This window comes from Quercus suber, unplaced genomic scaffold (assembly GCF_002906115.3).
Source record: "Quercus suber isolate HL8 unplaced genomic scaffold, Cork oak 2.0 scaffold_232, whole genome shotgun sequence".
Classification (NCBI taxonomy): Eukaryota; Viridiplantae; Streptophyta; class Magnoliopsida; order Fagales; family Fagaceae; genus Quercus; species Quercus suber.
In genome coordinates this window covers 362,001-385,594 of record NW_027069689.1, presented here as the reverse complement: position 1 = coordinate 385,594, position 23,594 = coordinate 362,001, and the positions used below count along the sequence as shown (strand labels likewise).

At 35.3% G+C, this 23,594-nt stretch overlaps 1 long non-coding RNA gene across 1 annotated transcript; it reads left to right on the top strand.

Moving 5' to 3' along the window:
- The first annotated feature begins 5,761 nt into the window (after positions 1-5,761).
- LOC111993810 (uncharacterized) lies at positions 5,762-22,783 on the top strand. Its single transcript, XR_010631651.1, has 4 exons — positions 5,762-6,061; positions 19,653-20,021; positions 20,139-20,250; positions 22,235-22,783. It is a non-coding gene; the product is annotated as an uncharacterized LOC111993810 (long non-coding RNA).
- Positions 22,784-23,594: the final 811 nt, after the last annotated feature.

Here is a 23,594-nt window from a genome sequence, read left to right as displayed (position 1 = left end):
ATTTAGAAAAATTTTCCAACTCCTTTTAGGCACTTAAAATCCTCACTGCAAAATAAATAAATAAATATATATATATCCCTTAAGGAAAAAAAATACTTTTTTTTGGGCAAAGAATTATGAGCTCCTTCCTCTCAAAAGATTTTAAAAAAAAAAAGTGTTAAAAATTTTAAATTCTAATATTCAAGAACACCACACTTTAAGAAAGCCAAAAATTATATAAGAAAATTAATATTTTTTTCCCAGAATTTTGGCCCCCCAAAAATTAAGAGCCCCTTGCCCCCCTTCCTCTCAAAAGAAACAAAAAATGTATCAAAATTTTTCAAATTCTAATATTCAAGAGGTCCACACTTAAAAAAAAAAAAAAAAAAAAATCCCCAGTAATCTCATTAATGAGAACAAAGCCATATAAGTATATTATAGAGAAAATATAAACGTCTTATTTTAATTCATTCTTGTAGTATTAAAATCAAGCCTTTGAAATTCTCAATTTTGTATTACAATTTCCTATCAATTAAGCTTAGCTTTATAGAATCGTAAATGAAAGAATGAAATCTAATCAAAACTCATAATGTTAAGAAATTACTTATTAAAAAAAACAGGAATATAAAATTAAGAACTTCAATTGTTCAAACACATTGAATCAAGAATCTTCGCATGATTTTCGTTCATATTATAAGTATAATATTTTTCATTAACACTTTTTAAGCAAACACAAATATATTAAAATCTGGGCCCCCAAAACAAGAATTTCTGACAAATTGGTTTGATCCAACTCTTTTTTCTAGAGATGTTGGACAACGGCTAAGAAGATCAAAGGTTTCTTTTTTTTTTAGAAGAAGAATGAATGAGGCCCAGATATTGGTCGAGTACTGTAAAAATTGGAGGTAAGATATTGGAGGAAATTAAACTCGTTGGGCAGAAGAATAAATTAAGCCGATGAATTTAATATCCTCCAATTCTCACTTACAACTTATACACTAAATACATAAGCTCTGAATGTTTGTGTAATTTGACTGGAGGTAAGATATTGGAGGAAACTAAACCCAATATGATAAACTATGCCAACGGGATTAATTACATCCAATTCTCACATACAGCTTGTGCACTGCCACTATTCTATTACTTCCAAATTCCAATCACTCTGAAAATTGATTCCAACTCTTCTGGGCTCTGCTGTTTATAACAAGAAGAAACACACAATTCACATGATATCAAACAAATCTTCACCAATGGAAAAGTGGGGACGGAAAAAATATTGTGACACTTTTGCTGTTGGTTATTTACTAGAACAATGCCCTCCTTGTTGGCCAGATAACAACAGTTTGTTGCGATTTGAGCAGCATTTGTCCTCTACATTGCATGAGTTGAGTTTAAACTTTAAAGGAGAGAGAATAAAAAATTGATGATTAAAAATTAGTCCATGAAAAAAAGTCTAATCGGCTAATTGTGCAAGATCGAAATTTTTGTTAAGACTAAAGATTATTATATGATTAAAATAGTTTAAAATAAACAATGAAATTTTTAAATTTTCCCAAACATTTAGTAATATTCAAAAATGTTAATGCAGTTATATTTTGGTGAGAAATTCTTTTCTTTATTATCTATTTACTATCTGGGAAACCCTGAACCCCAAATTGTGTGGATTTAATTGAATTATATTATTGTTTTAGAGTATGTTGTATGAGTGTGTGCTGAATTTTACATACTGTGCTTTCTAGGTAAATCTTGAGTTTATAAGTGATTATGAGAAACCCCAATTATAACTTTTTTATTTTTTTTTTATTTTTTTTTTTTTAAGAAAAGCCCATATTGCAACTTGGCTAGGTTTTTTAGGAGATAAGCGGCTAAACTCAAATGTGACTAATATAAACCATATCATCAAGAATTTTAAATTCATTACAAAAGAATTATATTTAGGGTTATGTTAACGAGTTTTTTTAGGATAATGATTAACAATCCACAAAAATCCATTTTAAGAAAGTTTTGACACCACTTTTATGGAAAATAAAAAAAACTGTCAAAATATTAATTACTTTTTTTTTCTTTTCCCATAAAAATTTTCTTTAAATGGATTATTAACCAATGCCTTAGGGGCATCCGTTAGTATTTCTCTTATATTTAAATTAATGGGTAAACTACATTAATGGTCCTTATCCTTTATACCATATGTCAATTTGGTCCCCAACCTTTCAATTGTATTAATTTGATCCCTAACCTTTCAATGTAGTGTTATTTTGGTCCTTGCCGTTATCACTTGGATGGAAAAGTTTGATGTGTCAAACGGAATAATAAAAAATTAATTTATTTGCCACATCAATTGCCAACGGTACAGCCACATCATATTAAATTTAAATAAATAAAAAACAAAATTGTTGTTCTCACGTGATATTGAGATTGGGAAAAGATTAAAATCCCTCTTTCTCAATCTCATGGTCATCTCCATCCCTCATCCCTAATCCGAGAATCTTTTCTTGGGAATATGGTACAAGAATATCCCAGTTAATACTATTGTTTGGGTTGCAAACAGACTCAACCCAATCAATGACTCTTCTGGCTTGTTAATGATAAACAAACAACACAAGCAGTCTTGTGCTTATGAGTAACAATAAGAGTGTTGTTTGGTCCATAGGATTAGGAACACAAATACAAGCCAATAATCCTTTATTGGAGTTCTTAGACTCTGGAAATCGTGTACTCAGAGATGGAAATTCAGGAATCTCTTTGTGAGAAAGCTTTGATTATCCGTCCCCCAGAACTGAAGATGGCATGGGACTTAAGGAAAGGTATTAAGCGGCGGTTGGAAAAGTCCAAATTATCCTTCTCCTGGAGATTTCACATATGGGATTGAAATGCAACCTCATTCATACCCTGCGGCTTATATTAGGAAAGGCAACAAAGAGTTCTACCAGACTGGTCCATGGAATAGCCTGTGGTATAATGGTTCACTGGAATTTAATTTTAATTTAAGAGAGATGAATTTTGATTTTTTTTCCAATCCCAATATCCCATGCGAGTTGAGAACAACAATTTAGTGTTTTTTTTTTTTTTTTTTTTAACCTTTAATATGATGTGGTTGTATAGTTGGCAGTTGATATGTCAAGTAAATTAATTTTGTATTATTCTGTTTGATACATCAAACTTTTCCATCCAAGTGATAACAACAAGGACCAAAATAACATTACATTGAAAAGTTAGGGATTAAATTGGCACTATTGAAATATTGGGAACCAAATTGACATATAGTGTAAATGATAAGGACCATTAACGTAGTTTACCCTAAATTAATCCTTATATTCATTTAGATTTTGTTTTGTTTATTAGTTATGATGACCGCTGGGATTCTCAAACAAATTCAACCGTTTCAACATTGCTAATTTATTTCTAGATCAAGCCTTTTCAATACCCAACTATTCATAAATTTCAAATTCCAATATCTAGGGGTGCGTTTCAACATTGCTAATTTATTTCTAGATCAAACCTTTTCAATACCCAACTATTCATAAATTTCAAATTCCAATATCTATGGTGTTCACAGTGCAATGCGGTGTAGATTTGGGCTATTATAACACTGCACTTCATCGTGCAATTTTGCCAAAACAATAATTGCACTGTACTTCATTTTTGCGGTCACATGTATAGTGCAATGCAGTTTAAATTTTAGCCAAAACCATAATTGCTTTTGTAGTCACATGTGCGGTGCGATGTATAAGATGCGGGTTTGAAGCTGGTATATTTTTCAAATTTTGGGCTTTTTCTGCCCAGCCCAAAGCTAATTTTTATCTTTGTTTTGAGCCAAGTTTTAAACTATTGAGTTAGTTTTTCTTTATTTTAGGCTGGCTTTTCTAATCAAAACTTGATAGGGTTATTAAACTTTTTTTTTTTGGTGGAAAACTAGGGCTATTAAACTATTAATAATATATTTAATATTAAAAAAATAAACATATTAATATATAGAGAGGGTGTGGTACGGTGTAGTTTGTGTGGTTTTTTTTTAACCGCAAATTGCATTGTACTATGCGGTGTGGTGTCTTGTTAATTGCGGTGCAGTGCAATTATACCATTTTGTTGGCGATTTTGGTACAATTTTTGTGGTTTGTGTAGTTTTGCGATTTGGTGAACACCCATCTATTGTTTGCTCTTTTCTTTTTCCCATTATTTTACCTTTTTTATGTACTTTTTAAATTTGTGCAATAAGGAGGAGGAGGAAAATATGGAGACGATGATATAGCTAAAATTAGTTTAGCTCATTCTTTTCAAATATTTGGAATTTTGTTTTTAGTTACTAAGTTTATATTGTTCTCGATCGGTTGCAATATAATATTTGTATGTTTTTTTTTTGTTTTTTTTTTAATTCTAAGGATTTATACTAACTTCCTATTGATGATTTTTTTTTTCAAGGATATTTCTTTCATTTATAGATTTTAATATGGTTTTTGTAATTTGATTTTGATCCAAGGAGATTTATACATTGGCATTCGTGGTCATGGCACAAATGTAATGGTGTTGAGCTTAAACTACTAATTATGGTAAAACTCATCCATGTTCTTCATTTTTCTTCTTCATTTTGTCTTTTTGTTCCTATGAGAGTCTTAGGTTATTTCAAATGAGCAATGATCCTTCTTATGATTTTCTGTTTATTGGTTTTGCAATATGCGATTTGATCCTTGACCCAATAAAGCTTGGAATTGTCATGAAATAGACTTTTTTTCATCAATAAAATGAATAAGACATCTCCCTATAGGCTCATGTATGTGTTCACACTTGTATTCTGTGCAATACTCTATGGTGAATGATTGTTAATCATTCATTTTCTGAATTTCTATTTAATTCATTTTTAAAAATGTCACAATTTTTTTATTATTTTTTATACAAGATAGAAATTCTACTCTAACTTAATTTAAGTGTATATGTGTGTGAAATTCTATTTTGAAAACTTGAATTCCGGTCCTTGCCCCTCACATCTCACAAGCATTTAATACTTGCGGAATAACAATCATGCCGAAAGTGCGCGGTGGTACTTTTATTTATTTATTTATTTAAATTGCCTACATGATTTATAAATTTAATAGACCATGTGAGTTAACTCTTAAAGAATAAAGAATTCAATTCATTTTTAGCTAAAAAAATAGCAAACACAATATCATTCAATTAATAATTGATATGAAAATTAAAACCCACATGAAATTTCACGAATAGAATTAAAGTAATTTACATAAATTTTTTTTTTCATATGATGTATAAAAAACAAATAACAATAAAGCAACACTCCTATGTCAAGTGGCACGCGTTGCGCCCACAGTAACATTTCAAGGTTTATAAGTTTATGTGACTAGCCAGAGAGAGAGAGAAAAAAGAAGAAGGTTGTTCATATATTTCAAGCTATGCCATGAGATCTAATAAAACAAAAAGAATATTATATTTGAATAATTCTTAGTAATTTTTGAAGCACGGAGATTGATGTTACTTTTTCTAACATTCATAGTAGGGTCTGTTAATTAAATTTATGGTGAAGTCTATCATAAATGTGAAAGAAAAAAACATCATTTTACTGTACTCCTGAACTGCCTACAAATTTTCTATTATATTTAAGAGTCACAAGAATTATACCCTTATATGTATATCTCATATGTTCAATGAGTTCTATTTTTTGACAAAATATATTACATACCTTGCTTGGTAATCCATTAAAGATAATAAAATTAATTTGCATTTAATTAATTTACTTTCTAAGTAATTTTTAAATCGAAACATGTGTAATGAAAAATATTTTTCCCTTCTTCTCAAAAAGAAGAAGAAGAAGAAGAAAGAAGAAGATTTTTCCCTCCCTCACTAGTGTGTGTGTGTGTGTGTATATATATATATATATCCACCACCCCTTACACATTTTTATTCAGTGATGTCATGGTTTTGAAAATTGAATGGGTACGGTTTGGTTTGCGCAAAATGGGAAAGGTGAGGGGAAGGGGATGATGTTCCAGCTCCACAATGCTGTTGCTAGTTGCTACTGACTGAGAAAGGGTTTAACCAAACGAATTGCTGCTGCTATTGCTGATCATTTCAGGTAACAAACGCTCAGCAGTCAAATAAATTTGCTTATCTACTCTATACGTTTGGGCTCAGGCATCGATTATAGGCAGTAGGCTGTTAACCTTGGTCCTTGGCTTGTTTAGTTAGTGATCCACATTTTCTTGAAAAGATTTCTGTCACATAGCCCTTTATGGGTTTCGAGCCGATAATGAATTATGTTTCTGTTCCATTATGATTATGTATACCAAATACGCCGCTGTGATTGGGATGGTATTTGTATCTTCTCATTTAATGTGAGAAGAAAAAGTTGATAGGCACTAATAGAATAAGGGTTGTACTTTACACAAATAGGATTTGAGTTTGTATCTCATCAGATCAGCTACCTGGAATTGGAATTGGATTTGGTGAGTAGAAATACTAATAATAAAATGACTCTTGAGGCTTGTTTGCCAAGTTAGGCTTAAAATGACAAAACGAAGACCAAGAAGTGTGTGATGCCCCCAATCCTCACGAGGGTTCCCTCATTAGGGCAATAGTCATTTTTAGTTGGTATCAATCGTGAAAAGGTATCAGGCTTTGCCTCTTCTAGTCTTCTTGGCAGTAATCGGGTTCGGTTGGGACGTATCGTCGCATTTCCTTTTATTTGAGAATCTGTTTAACTACTTGTTGATGGCTTTCAGCTGGCAATTCTAAATGTAACTTGTGACTCTACTAGTACATCCTAGACAACGAAGCAGTTCTTATCTACTATTCAAGTTGTTCAATATATGTCTCTTGGTTTTTTTTTCATGATTCATTCTTTGTTTTGCTTAAAATTCATATTTAGTTCTGCAATAGCATATAATATATATTACCTTCTTAATTAAAAGTGACAAGGAAATATATACCAGTAAAGGATCTTGAAATTGAAGTGTAAAATCATCTTTAAACTAGTACAGGATTTAATTTTTGCTGGATTAGTGCTTGGAAAAGGAGTAAGGGTGGTAGATTATATGTCGGCATTATGCCTTAAAGCTTGTAAAATAGTCTATCATGACATAAGAATTATATTCTTTCCTTTGTATGGTCACTGTGTATCAGTGGGTTTCATTTTCTGTATAGTTTCTGGAGCCTTTGATGCCTAATCTCATAGCAGGTTGAAGAGTAAAAGCACAACACCAGTACATTGTTTGATAATTTAAAGTTGAATATGAGTTCTTCATAAGTCATATCTGATTTCTTTCTTTCCTTCTTTTATCAATTAATATTGAAATCCAAAATCCTGTACCTTCCTATTTGACCCCAAGTATTATCACTCACCTAAGTCATTGTGAAATTTAATATACATTTTCAGGCTTGAATTGATCTCTAATGGATTATTTGAGAAGTCTGTTGTTTCCATTGATTCTGCTTTGTCAGTGGTTATAAATGCATACATTAATTCTGGGAATTTATAAGTGTTGCTTTCTCTTTCCCATATAGACTTAATAACTAGAAGAAGAAATGTAACGAGTTCTTGCCTCACTAGAGAACCAAATATGGCCTACACCTTTATGTTAATGGATATCCTGCTGGATTTTTCTCCTCTGCTCTGCCTGTGGTAGAATGAGGCAGTAGGCTCTTTGGAGGCCCGGCTACCTTGAATTAGTCATATATCCTGTTTTGTTTTGTTTTCTTGGTTTAGTATGGGTGGATTTAGAAGTTTTTTTTATTGAATTTAAGTTGTTTCAGTTGGTGGTGGAGGAAGGAGGGAACTTTTACTCCCTTAAGATTTTTGAACGGGGAAAATATTACATGCAATCTGTTTTCATGGGTAAGAGTGCAGCGCTTTGGGTGATGAGGAGTCTGGAACACACTGTGATAGGGGTTAATCCTAAGCACTTTTTCACGTTCAGGGAGGGTGACTGCCTATACTTTGCAATGGGGGTCCAACTCGTTTGGTCAGTACTTATCTGTGACAGAGCTTAAGGTAGGGGGGTTGTGAAGAACTATCATTAATCCTGTTGGTAAGTCACAAGGAGGATGGAGAACTTTTGGGATTGAATTAAGAAGAATATTGGAACCTTCCCAATATGCGTTGGGTGGACTGAATTTTGTACCGTACAAGTATAAGTAGGTTCCAAAAAATCGTACTATCAGGTCCTATGTGGAAGCTATCAAAGCTCCAGTGCAGGCAAGGTTGAAGCTTGTTCAGCAGCCTTGTATCAAAGAGAAGGTCAAGGATGGTGTCATGGAGAATATTTTTGAGCCTCTGAGAGACAATTCTCGCACACAAGTAGTAGTGTATGAAACTCAGGCCGTTAGTCTTCACCAGGCAGCTGTGGGTGGTGGTGAGGGTGGGGAAGGTGGTATTAATGGTAAGGCTTTTTTTGAGGAGAAAATCTCGGAAGGAAATAAGCTCAATATTCTGTTGAAGTTTAATTCGAATTCAAAATTTGTTGAGTTTGGAAAGTTGCATGATAATAGGAAGTCACGTTGGTTAGGGAGAGGGCTAATTGTGGATGTGAATGAGTTTGGAAAGAGGCGGGTTTCCTGGGATAGAGTTAAGAGAGGTAAACTAGCTGGCAATTGGGTAGAAAGGAAGAGTAATAATGTTCAGAATAAAATTGTGGGGTTGGGCCCATGCAATCACAAAGCCCAATTAACCTTGAGTAAAACAGTGGGTCATCTGGGAAGTATAGAGTCTAATTTGGGCCTAGGTCTGTCAAGCCCACGTAACTTTGAGGTTGGAGAAAGTTCTATTAGTGGCTTTAATGTTTTGGAGACTTCTCATTGGAACTGCTTAGCTAATCCGAGCCTAAGTAGAAGTGACTCAAAGAAGATTGTGACGGATTTTTTAGAAAAATAACTACAAAACCCAAACAATATTATTAGTTAGCCAACGTTTTAAACATATTGCATTTCTAACAATTCGACTTCAGAGGAGTCGATTTTACTGTTCATATCGCCTATTTTTGTGCCACGTAGATAAAAAAATCGAGTCTAGTGGACTCACTTCTTATACACAGAAGACGACTTCAGAGAAGTCGTCTTCTATACAAAGAAAACGACTTCAGAGAAGTCGTTTTCTGTGCAAAGAAAACGACTTCTCTGAAGTCGTTTTCTTTGTATAGCGAAATCACTTAATATTTGACACTCCACAGTTGGCTGGTAAGCATAGCCGAAGTGGACTGGGTATTCAACAGAGATGTGTTAATTAGTGAGACAATAATAATGTCTCACTAATTTCTTAGTTTCAAAGAAATTCCGTAAACCCTCTATTTTTTTTTTTTTTGGGTGGACTGGGTATTCAACAGCCAAAACAGGGAAAAGCTGAAAAAAGGATAGAAAAAAGAAAGAGGGAATGAAAGATTACCAATATAATGGAAAAAGAAAAGTCTAAGAAGCAGGAGTTTCTTGAAATAAGTCTGGGCAGCTGGGATTTCAAGACTCCATTCTGAAAATAAGTCTCACAAATGTCAGTTTTGCTATTTGTCTGGGCAGCTGGGATTTCAAAGAAAACGACTTCAGAGAAGTCGGTTTCTTTGCACAAAAAACGACTTCTCTGAAGTCGTTTTCTTTGTATAGAAGACGACTTCTCTGAAGTCGTCTTTTGTGTATAAGAAATGAGTCCACTAGACTCGATTTTTTTATCTACGTGGCACAAAAATAGGCGATATGAACAGTAAAATCGACTCCTCTGAAGTCGAATTGTTAGAAATGCAATATGTTTAAAACGTTGGCTAACTAATAATATTGTTTGGGATTTTTTTTTTTTTGGGTGGACTGGGTATTCAACAGCCAAAACAGGGAAAAGCTGAAAAAAGGATAGAAAAAAGAAAGAGGGAATGAAAGATTACCAATATAATGGAAAAAGAAAAGTCTAAGAAGCAGGAGTTTCTTGAAATAAGTCTGGGCAGCTGGGATTTCAAGACTCCATTTTGAAAATAAGTCTCACAAATGTCAGTTTTGCTATTTGTCTGGGCAGCTGGGATTTCAAAGAAAACGACTTCAGAGAAGTCGGTTTCTTTGCACAAAAAACGACTTCTCTGAAGTCGTTTTCTTTGTATAGAAGACGACTTCTCTGAAGTCGTCTTTTGTGTATAAGAAATGAGTCCACTAGACTCGATTTTTTTATCTACGTGGCACAAAAATAGGCGATATGAACAGTAAAATCAACTCCTCTGAAGTCGAATTGTTAAAAATGCAATATGTTTAAAACGTTGGCTAACTAATAATATTGTTTGGGTTTTGTAGTTATTTTCTAAAAATTCCCGATTGTGAGCTCTAATGACTCGCCCACTACAGCGGTGATGCTTGTGACGTCGCCAAAGGTGATCTCAGACACGAGCTCTTCCGTAGCAGCGACGGAAGTGGCAGGTGACGGAGGTCAGCACAGCCGGACCCGTTTTGCTCTGTCATCCACCGTGCTGATAGGACCAGAGGAAGTGGCCCATGCATCCCACGACCTGGTATCGGCGAATGGTGACCTGAGTGGGTCAATGTTGGTGCCGGTGGTGTCCTCAGCCACGTTGTCTTTTATTATTGCTCCGGTAGTGATGGATGCAGATAGTTTTGGTGGTTCGGGTGTTCAGACTCAGTCCTACACCATGCCAGTCAAGCTAGTAGGGGTGGTTCAAGCAGCCAGTGGATCGGTAACAGCTTATAGCGACCCAATGGTGTCGGTGAAGGTGTCTTTGACTTCTCAGGTGGCAACGGAAGATGGGGAAGAGGATTCTGTGGGTTCGGAAGGTTTGGACACTACAAATTATGATTTTGATTATGAGGGAGTTCATCTTCTTGGGCCCATTATTAGGGAGTTGGTTGGAGAATTGGATAAGTCTTGGGGTAATTCCAAACACTGGATGCTACAATTGTGTGATGGCAGACAATTAGTGCTCCCATTGTCATTGTATTGATCTCCATATTGTATGTCTGTCTACTCAAGTTTGGAGGGTGAGTGTGTTCCAGTAATGTCTCTATTACTAAGGCAGGATAGAGGGTTAGTTGGGCAGATTAGGGTGAGGGGCTAGTAGAGTCCTCGTCTGTGGTTCCTGGGACATAGATGGAGATGTGGGAATTTGATGAAAGGTTGAGGTATAGTGAGAGAGGTGATGAGCCACTAGTTGTGGTACCTTTGGCCATTGAAGATCCGTTGGAGGTGGTGTCTAGTCATGTGAAGGAGATAGGGTGTAAGGAGGGTGTGGACAATTGTCAACTATCACAATGGGTAACTAATAGGATAGGCTTTTAAGAAATTTGTGGGCACTTCATTGGAAGGTTTTGAGGAGCAGATTACAGGATTGTTACTAGCCTTGGAGGCTAGAAAGAAAGATAAACAGACACTTGTGGTGGGTGATTAGACAAAGTTGGTCAAGTCAGGCCAGAAAGGTCAGCGGGAGTTGAAGAATTTGTTGTCATCCTTGAATGTTGAATATGATCCAAGTAAAGCTAGGAGTGCAAGTACTGAGAGGGGTGTTGTGCCTTATCAATGAGTGTGAAGATTATTTTTTGGAACGTTAGAGGGTTGAATGAGCAGGATAAAAGACTTAGGGTTAGACATTTGATTAGGAAATGGGGGCAGATGTGGTTTGTCTTCAAGAAACCAAAATGGGGCTGATTAATAGAGTGGTGATTTGTAGTTTGTGGGGTGGCCAACATGTTGACTGGTCTTATTTAGTTTCCTGTGGAGCTTCCCGCGGGGGGGGAGGGGGGGGGGGGGGGGATGTTAGTGATGTGGGACACTTGGGTAGTGAATAAAATGGAGGAAGCAGTGGGGAGATTTTCGGTTTCTTGTAAGTTTACAAGTGTGTCAAATCAGTTTGTTTGGGCGTTTATTGGTGTTTATGGTCCTAATTTACACTGAGACAGGAGGTTTTTATGGGAGGAACTTTGTGGATTGAATAGTTGGTGGAGTGTCCCATGGTGTGTGGGTGGTGACTTTAATGTGGTTAGGTTCCCTTCCGTACGATTGGGGTCTACTTCTTTCACTGCTGCTATGCGGGAGTTTTTCAATTTTATTTCGGAACAGGGTCTCATTGATCTGCCATTGCAAGGGAGTACTTTTACTTGGTCAAATACTAGAGAAGTTGCTTTGAAGGCTAGACTGGATAGATTTTTGTTTTTTGTAGATTGGGAGGATAAGTTTCCAACGGTTTCTCAAAGACGGATGTCTAGGTTGTGCTTGGGTCATTTTCCAATTGTCCTTGAGGGTGGTTCTTTTCAGAGATGAGGGTTTTGTGGATATGGTTCGGTCTTAGTGGGTTCCTATCAGGTCCATGGTGCACCAAGTTTTATTATGGCTAATAAATTAAAACTCTTAAAAAATGATTTGAAAAGATGGAACGTGGAGGTGTCTGGTCATGTTGAAATTCGGACTAAAAAATTGTGGAAGGACCTGAGTGTTCTAGAGAATATGGAGGAAAGTTTGGGATTATCGGCGGAGGAAAGGGTAGATATTGGAAGAATTCGTGATGAGTTAGAAAAAGTTACTCTGTTGGAAGAAATATGTTGGAGGCAAAAATCTAGAGTTCTCTATGTTAGGGAGGGAGACAAGAATACTAAATTTTTCCACCATATAGCTAACTCTCACAAGAGGGTTAATTCTATTGATAGGCTTATAGTGGATAGGATGTTGTCTTCGGATCCGGTTGCTATAGCTGACTGTATTTCTCAGTTTTATAGGCAGCTTTATTTTGAGGATGTGGCTCATAGACCTGTCTTAGATGATGTGGATTTTTCTAGTATCTCAGTGGAAGATGCAAGTTGGTTAGATAGGCTTTTTGAGGAAGAAGAGGTATTTGGGGTGATCAGTGATTTTAATGGTGATAAGGCACCTGGCCCGGATGGCTTTTCCATGGCATTTTTCTAGTCTTGTTCGGGTGTTTTGAAAACAGAAATTATGGCTGTATTGCACAATTTCCATATTTAGGCAGTGTTTGAGAAGAGTTTTAATGCTTCGTTCCTTGCCCTTATTCCCAAGAAAGTGGGTGCTTTGGAGTCAATGACTTTCGGCCTATTAGCTTAGTTGGTGGTATTTATAAGATTATTTCTAAGGTGTTGGCTAATCGACTTTGTAGGGTGGCGCATGGGCTTATTTCGGATTCATAAAATGCTTTTGTGAAGGGCAGACAGATTTTGGATTCTGTTTTGATTGCTTCTGAATGTATTGATAGTAGATTGAAGTCAGGAATTCCAGGTGTGTTGTGTAATTTGGATCTGGAGAAGGCTTATGATCATGTGAGTTGGGATTTTTTACTGTATATGCTTCAGCGTTGTGGTTTCTCAAAGAAATGGAGAAAATGGATAAGGTATTGCATATCAACTGTAAAGTTTTCCATTCTAATCAATGGTAGCCCATCTGATTTTTTTGGAAGTTCTAGGGGGCTTTAACAAGGGGATCCTTTATCTCCTTTGTTGTTTGATATTGTGATAGAGGCCTTGAGTCGTATACTGGATGTGGCTGCTTCTGTTGGACAATTCTTAGGCTTTTCTATGGGTAGTACGGCTGGTCCATCAGTGATGGTGTCTCATCTTTTATTTGCAAATGATTTTTTTTGTGATGCTAAACCTTTTTAGATTGTTAATTCGAGGGCGATTCTTGCTAGATTTGAGGAGGTGTCAGGGTTTCGTATTAATTTAGGGAAATCGGAGTTGGTACTTGTTGGTGTGGTGCCTAATTTGGAGGATTTGGTAGGTTTGTTAGGGTGTGGGCAGTCTTCTCTGCCCTTGAAATATTTGGGCCTTCCATTAGGTGCAAAATTTAAGGATTTATTTGTTTGGAATCCTATTCTAGAGAGAATGGAGAGGAGATTAGCAGGTTGGAAGAGATTGTATTTATCTAAAGGGGGTAAGGTGACACTCATTAAAAGCTCGCTCTCGTCTTTACCTACATGCTTTCTTTCCCTTTTTCTTTTACCGGGTAAGGTGGCAAAGCGTATGGAGAAATTACAGAGAGTTTTTGTGGAATGGGATTGGTGGTGAACCTAAAATTCATTTAGTTAATTGGGCTAAGGTTTGTAGGCCTTTGAAGATTGGAGGGTTTGGGTATAAGAAGGTTGGGAAACTTTAATTCAGCCTTGCTAGGAAAATGGTTGTAGAGGTATGGCATGGAGACTAATGCTTTATGGAGGAGGGTTATAGAGGCAAAATATGGGAACATTTGGGGTGGTTGGTGTACGAAAAAAGTGACAAGTCCTTATGGGGTCAGCTTGTGGAGATACATTAGGAGTGGCTAGTTGAACTTCTCTAAACTTCTAGTTTATGATGTGGGGGATGGTACTAGAGTAAAATTTTGGAAGCATGTGTGGTGTGGGGATTGTACTTTACAAGAGGCATTTTCGGAGCTTTGCTATCTTAGTAGGTCAAAGGATTCCTCGGTGGCTGAAGTTATGGGTTGGTCTACTGGAAGGTTTCACTGGAATGTGCAATTTCGTCGTCCGCCACAAGATTGGGAAGAAGAAGCCTTTGATCGGTTTATGGGGTTGGTATGTTCTTCATCAGTGCGGGGGATTGGCCCAAATAAGGTTTGTTGGAAGCTTGCAAGGAATAGAGGTTTTGAGGTTAGAGGTTATTATAGCTTTTTCTACCCCCCTACTTTTGTTTCCTTTCCTTGGAGAATGATATGGCAATCGAAGGTTTCTCCAAGGGTGGCTTTCTTTTCTTGGTCTGCTTCCTTAGGTAAGATCTTAACAGCAGATAACCTTCGTAAAAGACGAGTGATAGTGCTTGGTTGGTGCTATATGTGTAAGAGGTGTGGGGAGTTGGTGGATCATCTGCTACTTCATTGCTCCATAGCTTGGGAGTTGTGGTTTTTGGTTTTTTGTTTGTTTGGTCTTCAATGGGTTATGCCTCATACTGTTCTTGAGTTGTTTAAGGCTTGGCAAGGAAAGTTTGCACGTCATCGTCACATGGATGTTTGGAAATTAGTGCCTCATTGCTTGATTTGGTGCATTTGGCGTGAAAGAAATGCTAGAAGCTTTGAGGGTTCTGAATGTTCTTTGTTGGAGCTTAAGTCTTTGTTCTTACACACTCTTTGAATGGAGTGTGGTCTTTTCCCATTTTTCTTGTTCTTCCCTTTTTATTTTCTTGACCGTTGTTCTTTTGTTTCTTGATTTTTGCCCCCATAGTACATCCCCAATGTACTCGGTTTGGCAATTTTTCTATTATTAATAATATTCTTACGTTATTTATCAATATGTATATATATATACACACACTAGCCTCATCACACATGTTCTTCAAGCATGTGATGAGGCTCTTTTTTTTATAAAAAAAAGTCTAAAATCTGTTCTAGCTTTGTATGTTGTAGACTATAATACTTATCTATAGTTAGGTTTTGCGCTTTTGTAGGACCAGCTCCCTATTATGAACTATAAACTAATACCCTTGCATTTACTGTGATCTGTGATCATTCATGGGTTACTTTCATATGTTATGATAAAGTTTTTTTTATTAGAGACAGAAGTGGATTATACAGGGAAACCTGCGTCATCCTTGTTGGACAAGTTATAGCTTGATCAGGTTTTGTGTTCCAAATTTAGGTTTGTCACAAATTATGAATACAATTATGAGTTGTATGAATTTGTTCAGAAAAAAGAGTATGCATTTTTTCTCAAATGAGTATAACATTGAACGGATCAAAACTGCAAGTCTGTGAGCTTGAATATTTACTTGAGGAAGTATGTGCTTAGGTTTCTTTCTTCTTCTTCAACCACCTCATTACCAACACATTACTATCATCTTAGTCTTGTGCTCTTTAATATCAACACTATTAATCTTCTTAATATTCTTAAGTTAAATAAGATTCAAGATTGATAGCCCTAGCAAATCCACAATAAAATCCTAAGTACTCATTAACTAGAATTTAATTACCCTTGGACCCTTCATCATTAATCCTTTAAAAGTATGTTGATGATAGGTGTGACTAGTCCTTTGTTTTTTTATTTTTTTTTAATATTTCCGAAGGGCAATGCCATTCTTCTCCCCCTCCATACAAAAGCATTAGAATTTTTTGGTTTAACTATGAACCAGGAAGACTTGAAAAAGAACTACAAGTTCCTATTTAGTTTTGAACCTAATTTAAAAATCCTATTCTTTTGACTGACGTACAAACCACTTCTAAATATTGATAAAAATTGCTCAAAGCACCCCTAAGTACTTTGGTTGTTGGACTTGGTCATAACTCAGACAAAGCACCAATGGTATAGACTTTAGATGCTTTGAGTTGTTGCGGAATCTGGTTTTTGGAGATTGATGAGATGCTAATTCATATACTACCATTCTTGATCATACATGTCTTCACTGATGCATTTTAATGCTCCATTATTGTTAGCATATCCAGAGCCATTGGTTAAGATATGATTCCTTACCTTAACCATTAAGATTATTACAAAAGTGGCAATCTCTCTGTCTCTCTATCTGGTTGAGACATTAAGGTTTATCTTTCTTTAGCCAATGATGGCCAAGTGGATGGTTAGACATCATTTGGTTTCTAAGACTAGGATATACTTGTTAATATGCATTTTTGCAGGTGGTTATGATGTAATTTCATCTTTACATGTATTAACAAAAGAAATGAGCAAAATGGAGATTAGTGAAGAATTGATTCCACCTTACCTACTTTGTCGTTTTACAGAAAACGTTTTGGCCATGTTGCAAAACAGATTTAGCGTTACATGCAGCGTTACATTTTCGCTGATTAACAGCTATAGAAACCACCTATGGCAGGTGTTATCACATAAGCCCTTCGGTTACATGCAGCTTTCTGGATCACCTCTATATAAAGTAAAGTTGCCCCAGAGTCTATTCACAAATCCATCCATCACAGATCAATTTTGAAGTTTTTAATTCCCATTAGAGTTATCAAATTCTATTTTCTTTTTAGAAGATCCTAGAAATAGTTGAAGTTTCATAATAGAACATGATTTTATCATGGTAGCTTGTTGACATGCGTGGAGACTGTTACTTATCAGGATGCTGTAAAGATAGAATCCCCACCTTACTCTGTAAGTTTTTGACATCAGTACTACCTGATACCATACCACGTCTTTTGATAAAATTTTTACTCAGATTAGTGTTATACAGCAAATATAGTTGCTTTTTTGATTTTCATCAAATTATATACTTGATTTCTCCACTGATGTTTAAATATTGTGCAGAGGTCTCATGTTATCATTTTTTTATAAAAATAAATTGGACCACGGACATCTCATGTGTTTGTTCAAACCATTTTTATCAGTAGATTGTGTCTCTAATTTTCCCTGCGGAGCTGAATTTCCTGTGAAACTCATGTTCTTATTACCTTTAAGGCTTTCTTTTTATGATGTAGTTTATTAAAAGTTATTTACTAATATGAACAGTGTTGTGGTTGTGTGAGATGAAAGTTCTAAACGAAAAAAGGAAGATAAGGAAAAAAGGTAAAATAGAAAATCTCATGCTCTTATGGAATATTTGGTTTTCATTAACCTAATAGGAATGATATAATTCAAGTTGCTGTTGCATAATGACAATTGACAATGATCATGATTGTGATAGATTATCGTAATTGCCATTGTTCTTGTCAATTTTCATGTAAAATTATACCCAGCCAATATCATGGTTGGTTTATAATAACCTTTACTTTTGTTTTCTTGGTTGGAGCCTATGATTGTTTCAAAAGTGGAGATTTGGGGGCTGTTTGGATTTGTGGGTTTCCATCACTCATCACCCTATTTCCATCACTCATCACCCAAAATAAGTGGGTCCCATGGAGAAGGTGCTTGTTTGGATGGGTTTTGGGGTTTTGTTTCCATCACTCAGTTCTCACCAAACTAGATAATGAGTTACTGAAAACAAAAATAAGTTTTAGGTGTTTGTAAGTTACAAAAACAAAGTAACGGATGGCAATTTCGTAAATACTCTCACATCAGCGGGCCCCACGGTGATGAGTGAGTTATAGGGTGATGAGTGATGATATTTGACTAATGAGTGATGATATTTTTCTACCCAAACAAGGCCTTAGTCTCTATTTTTGGTAAAGACTACATCTAGCTTTGCATACAGAGGATGTTTTGGAAATACAGTGATTTTACCAACCATACACATTTTATTCCTTTTCTTGTTTCCATTTTTACTTAATCTTGTTTCATACGTAGGTAATATATGGACAGAAGTACAAATTACCGACAGTTACTTAGGAATAGATTGTGAAGTGCAGAATTGGCATGGCCTTCAGCCTTCTTAATTCTATGGGCTCTTGCCATGGTCTTTTATTCTAACGTAAGGGCTTGGTATGGACTTGTATGTTGTCTCATATTAGTTCTTTAATAACCTTGTCAAAATTTGTTTCATTTTTTCTCTTTAGTGGCTTTGTTCCTAATTGACCTTCTTTAAAAGCTGATATTGTTTTAAATATAATTAGGAAAATGATTCTGCTATCTCCACAAAATTCTTTTCTACCTTTTATGGTATTTATGTTGATTCTGTGGTAGAAATTACATTTTCTGCATTAAGCAACATTAAATTTTTGTGAGGGAGGAAAATATCTCTAGAAGATTGAAATTTAGCATTGTCTCCCTCATTTATCTAACAGAGAAACTAATTGTACCTTAATTATTTCAGAAATGATTAATTGAATGGCTTAAATATGAATAACATGATAGATTTATTTATAGCGGAAAATTAATTCCATGCTTCACATTGAGATCATATGTGCCAACTATGTTCTTCCTTTAAAGTATTTTGAATCACTAGGTGGTAACCCTATAATCTTTGAGTTATAATGCTAGTGAATCAACTTTGATTGATGGCAATTTACTGGTGTCCATTTTTTTATGAGTAATTTCATTTTTTTGTAATCACTATAGGTGTGAATAATCAGCCCCCAATAAATGATGAGACATAGCAGTGGCTGCTAAGTGAATTCTGTAATTTATATGATAACATTCCACCGGAACAGAGTTTTCTAGTGGGGATAGTACTATGTGTGGATTCTGAATTCAAATTTGTATGTGGGAATTGACTGCTTTACATGATCTTACTGCTATGCTCTCTAGCATTTTTGTCGCAAGACAAATGATAAATTGGGTCATTTCCTGAAGCACAATATGACGTTATGTGTTCCTTTGTTGCACTTGATTAGTTTTTTCTTTTCGTTGCCTATTTGGGACTTGGGAGTTAGAAGCTATTATAAGGAATAGACTCCTTTTTTTGATAACCAAGGAAGAAAGACTCCTAGTGGACTATCTCCATGTATAGAAACAAAACGGTTATATCAAGGACCTAAACAAGCACATTCAACAAGACATTATAGTATCTGAGCATGTGATTTACTTGGCTCTTTTGCTGAAATTCCCATTCAAGTTCCTCCCTAAATAGAGCACAGTGGGTTCTATATGCTTAAGTTTCTCCATGGTGAACATTTTCATTTCAAATCCTCTATTTCCTAATAATGATATTTCAATGTTAGATCTCCTGCAGTGGACATGTTATATTGTGGGTTTGCAAAAATAAAAATAGTCATGGTTTATAATTAGCTATGACATTTAGTTTTACACTTTTACTATCTTCTATAATGAATATAATTTGACTATTTTCATTGTATATGACCGTAGTCCTTTGTTTCTGTGTGGACCAAGCCATACTTCTTCACTTTGAAAGAGTTAAATGAAGAAACTTGTTTGATGCAGGATGGACATGAGGGGGGCTTTGTTCAACATGGTATTGCCAAAGAGGTGAGGTCCAAGCAAGAGATGGCATCACGGTGGCAATTTCCTAGAGTGAATGACCACCAGGTTCTAGCCAGGATGAAAATCATTATTGGAGCACAAGATTCATCAATTTCAACAGCTCTTTTTTACTCAAATTCCAAACATTATTACAATCTTTTACTCAAATCCCAAACATTACGTATACCTAATTTTAAAAGTAATAAACTATAAAATATATCATTTCACAACCCACACAAAACGCTACAAACCCCCACAACAAATATTTTACTTTCTGTGTATTCACCAACCACATATCATGGAACTAAGTGGAGGATTGTACGTCCAAAGGTGAGGGTTTCTACTTTTCTTTTTAAATTTTGTATCAGATTTGCACCCAATTCTTTTCTTCGTGGCTCACATTTTTTAACTTCAAATATTTGTGTTTTGAAATAATTTCTATTGCAGCCTGTGAGTGTGAGACCAGAGGAGTTAGAAAGGATTAAAAAAGCCGGTGGCCATATTGTCTATCGAGATGGCTTACGAGTTCATGGAATCCTCCATATGTCTCGCTCACTAGGTAATCTTTTAAATGCAAAATCTTAAATGCATGTGATGAACTTGTCATCTTCTTGTTGTAATTTATGATGAAGGTCAGAGTACTGTGTGTACAATATTACATTATATGTTCTCACATTATTACAGCGATCTCTTGCCTTATTTTGGCTTTAAAATAACATAATAATAACTCTTGTTTGTAAGGTGACTGGGAAAAGAAAAGGCTAGAATCCAATGTCATATAAAGTTTTCCAAGATCTTGATCGCAGTTAGTCCTAGAATGCTAGTTGTTAACTTCCAAGTTCCAAGATGGAGATTTGTCATTTGGCTTAACAGAACCTTCTTAAATAAAGTTTAACCGGTTTTGTGGTTTTGATCTTCTTTTCCTTTTTCTTTTTTTAAAAAGAAAAACACTTTTTCTATTTTAGTATATCACGTTTCGTATAATTATTGTGATCTAAACTGCCCAATACCAATGCCCAAATCTACACAAAATTAATGTAATTAGTGTTACATCAATAATATAATAAATATTTTTCAATTAACTTTTTTTCTTGTATTTAAAAGTTGACATGTTTATAATAATATTAAATTTGTAATATTCCTAACACCACTCTATTCTTTTAGAATTATCCTTTTTGCAAGAAGGCTTAGCCAAATAATTATGATTATCTAACAAATGAAACAAAAAGAAAAATCTCATTGGGGTTTGATTTACAACTGTACAAGTGAGTCTATGGGTGTTGCAATTGCTTTGCAGTTCTCTTCTGGTTGGAACTTATCAAAAAAAAAGTTCTCTTCTGGTTGGGGTAATTTGTATTTTTGTTTCCTCAAATATGAGATTCTAGCTAGTACCCTTTATGAGGAAGTGGAGAAGAATCTCGTGATTTTTTAATTCCTTAATGATTTTTTTAAAATTTATGGATGCTTGAAGTCTAAGGGTCTGTTTGGATACTGCTTATTGTTGAAAACTAAAAACTGAAAGCACTCTAGCAAAATAATTTTTAAATGTGTGAAGAGTGTAATAGGACCCAATTATAAAGTTGTTTTTGTTCAAAAAAGTAGTTTGTGGGTCCCGTGAATAGTACACGGGACCCACTAAAAACAAAAACGCTGAGTCTAGGAAACGCAAAATGCGCTTCCCAAACCCAGCCTAACTTTAGAAATTGAATGAGAGAATATTTTGGTTTGAGCTGCTTGAGGATGATACTCACGCCCTCCATGTTTTCTATTCCAATGGCAATATTCCTTTGGATTAAGTAGAAGGGAAAAGACAAAATGGGAGATGCTATTGAGGACAAAATAGGACAGTTCTTCATTGACACATAAAGATGATGTATTAACAATAGAGTTGCTATTGAGCTGGTATTTTGTTTGCGTTTTTCAGTGGAACAAATAGGACTAAGCAAGTTTTTTATTTTATTTTATTGCAACCAATAGAGGACTATGCAAGTATGTGTTAGATAGCAAATTCATGTGAAAGTAATATTGCTTAATGATAGACCTGGCCCGACTCACTTATACGGGAGTTAATAGAAAAAACTTGCTTTTGTTATAAAATTCTGAGAGAGAAACTTTTGTGGTGGAAAGTTTATACTTACACGTGAACTTGTGACACCCAATTAGACCTTACGCTCCTAAAAACCTGATAAAAAATGTTAATTTAGGATGTTATTTTTATTTTTAACTTGCCTAGCCCGCTGTGTCGAAACCACTACTAACATCAATTGGCCCTTTGTGGTGGTTAATAATTTAGAGGTAGATTGAGAATTTTACAACCATGAGACGTTGGTTGGGTTAAAAGTTTTCCTCCATTCTGATCCAATCTGAATGATATCATAAAGTTATTTTACATTACTATTATTAATAATTTACTTCAGGAGAGTAAAATTGTTAGCTTACTAGTTAGACAAATGTGTTTGAGGTTTTTATTAGTAGTAAGTTGTAGACTATTTAATTCTTACTTTGCGGTCGTTTATTTACTTTGAGCATTTTCTTTTATGCAGTATTTCTCCATAAAAAGGGTAATGGGACCAACAACTGAGATGGAGTCCTCCCTCAAAGAACATAACGCATACCACACCTATAACTAGTTAACCACAACCTTTACTATGAACAATGAAGCTAGGGATGAGAAGGAGGCATCATCTTTAGCACTACTAATAGAACATCTTAAACACAAAGAAACAATGTCACAAACGAAGGATCCTTGACCCAACAAGCTATTGCAGCAAGCGAGCTTTCATCATCATCAACGGGTAATGTGAAGGGGGTGGACAATAACAAAATGAACATATCCGACTGCTATTGTTGATCCTGGATTGCTCCCCGAAGTTAACAAGAATTATTATTCTCTTATTGACATGAAGACAAGGGCTAAACCAATACCAATGAGATTTCAAGCATTGATTATGTTTGAAAATTTTCCCCATATGCATAACTGATTTAAGAGTGTATATATGGGAAAAGAAAGATACATTCTTTGAATTTTTTATTGCTTAGAATTTGAAAAGGTGGAGCGGAAAATTGGAAAAGAAAATCCATTTTCTATAAAAGCTGGTTTTGTGTTTCTGGTTATATAATATCGTTCCCGGACCCTCGCAATACTAGAAAATAAAATTATAAATACAGTTTTTGCCTTTTCGAGAATGTATTTTCTTGGTTAAGAAAAAGAGTCCTTGTCAATTCCCCTTCATTGGTCAAAAAAATGAGTCATTAATCTCACAATAACACTTGACCCTTTTTTATTAATATTTTTTTTATATTTTATTATATAAGTAAAAAGGGTAGGAGGGTGCAAGCAAAGTGTCTTCCTTACGTTAGTAGCATCCTACCTACTAGGTTCTGGTCTATAAGGAAATCGTTGAGTCATAGCTATTGGGTACTAGTGAGCATTGAGTAGGGGGTGTGAGGTTTTTTCCAAGTGCTTTTTATTGCAGGATTTGACCTTGAGACCTCCATCTCAAATCATCTGGAAGTAAGCCCAATGACCATTAATCATCATCCTCAATGGTACTAAATACTAACACGGTAATACCTATCTCTTTTAAAAGAAAAAAAAAAAAAAAATACCAAATGGCAAAGGGGAGGAGAGAGAGAGAGAGAGAGAGAGAGAGAGAGAGAGAGAGAATGCTCACCCAAACTCAAGAGAGAGAAAATGATTTGGCAAAGGGGAAGAAAGAGATAGCACAGGCCAGAGTGAATGAGACTAAGCTTGAACCGATCTCAGCTGCTTGAATCGAGAGACTCGATTGAGAGCCATCTCATGGTGGCTCGTGGTGGTTTATGGAGGAGCAATGGAGGTTTGGTGAGGAGATAGCTTTGGGTAGGAGAAAAAATTAAAGGGGAGGAGACACAGCGGGTTGG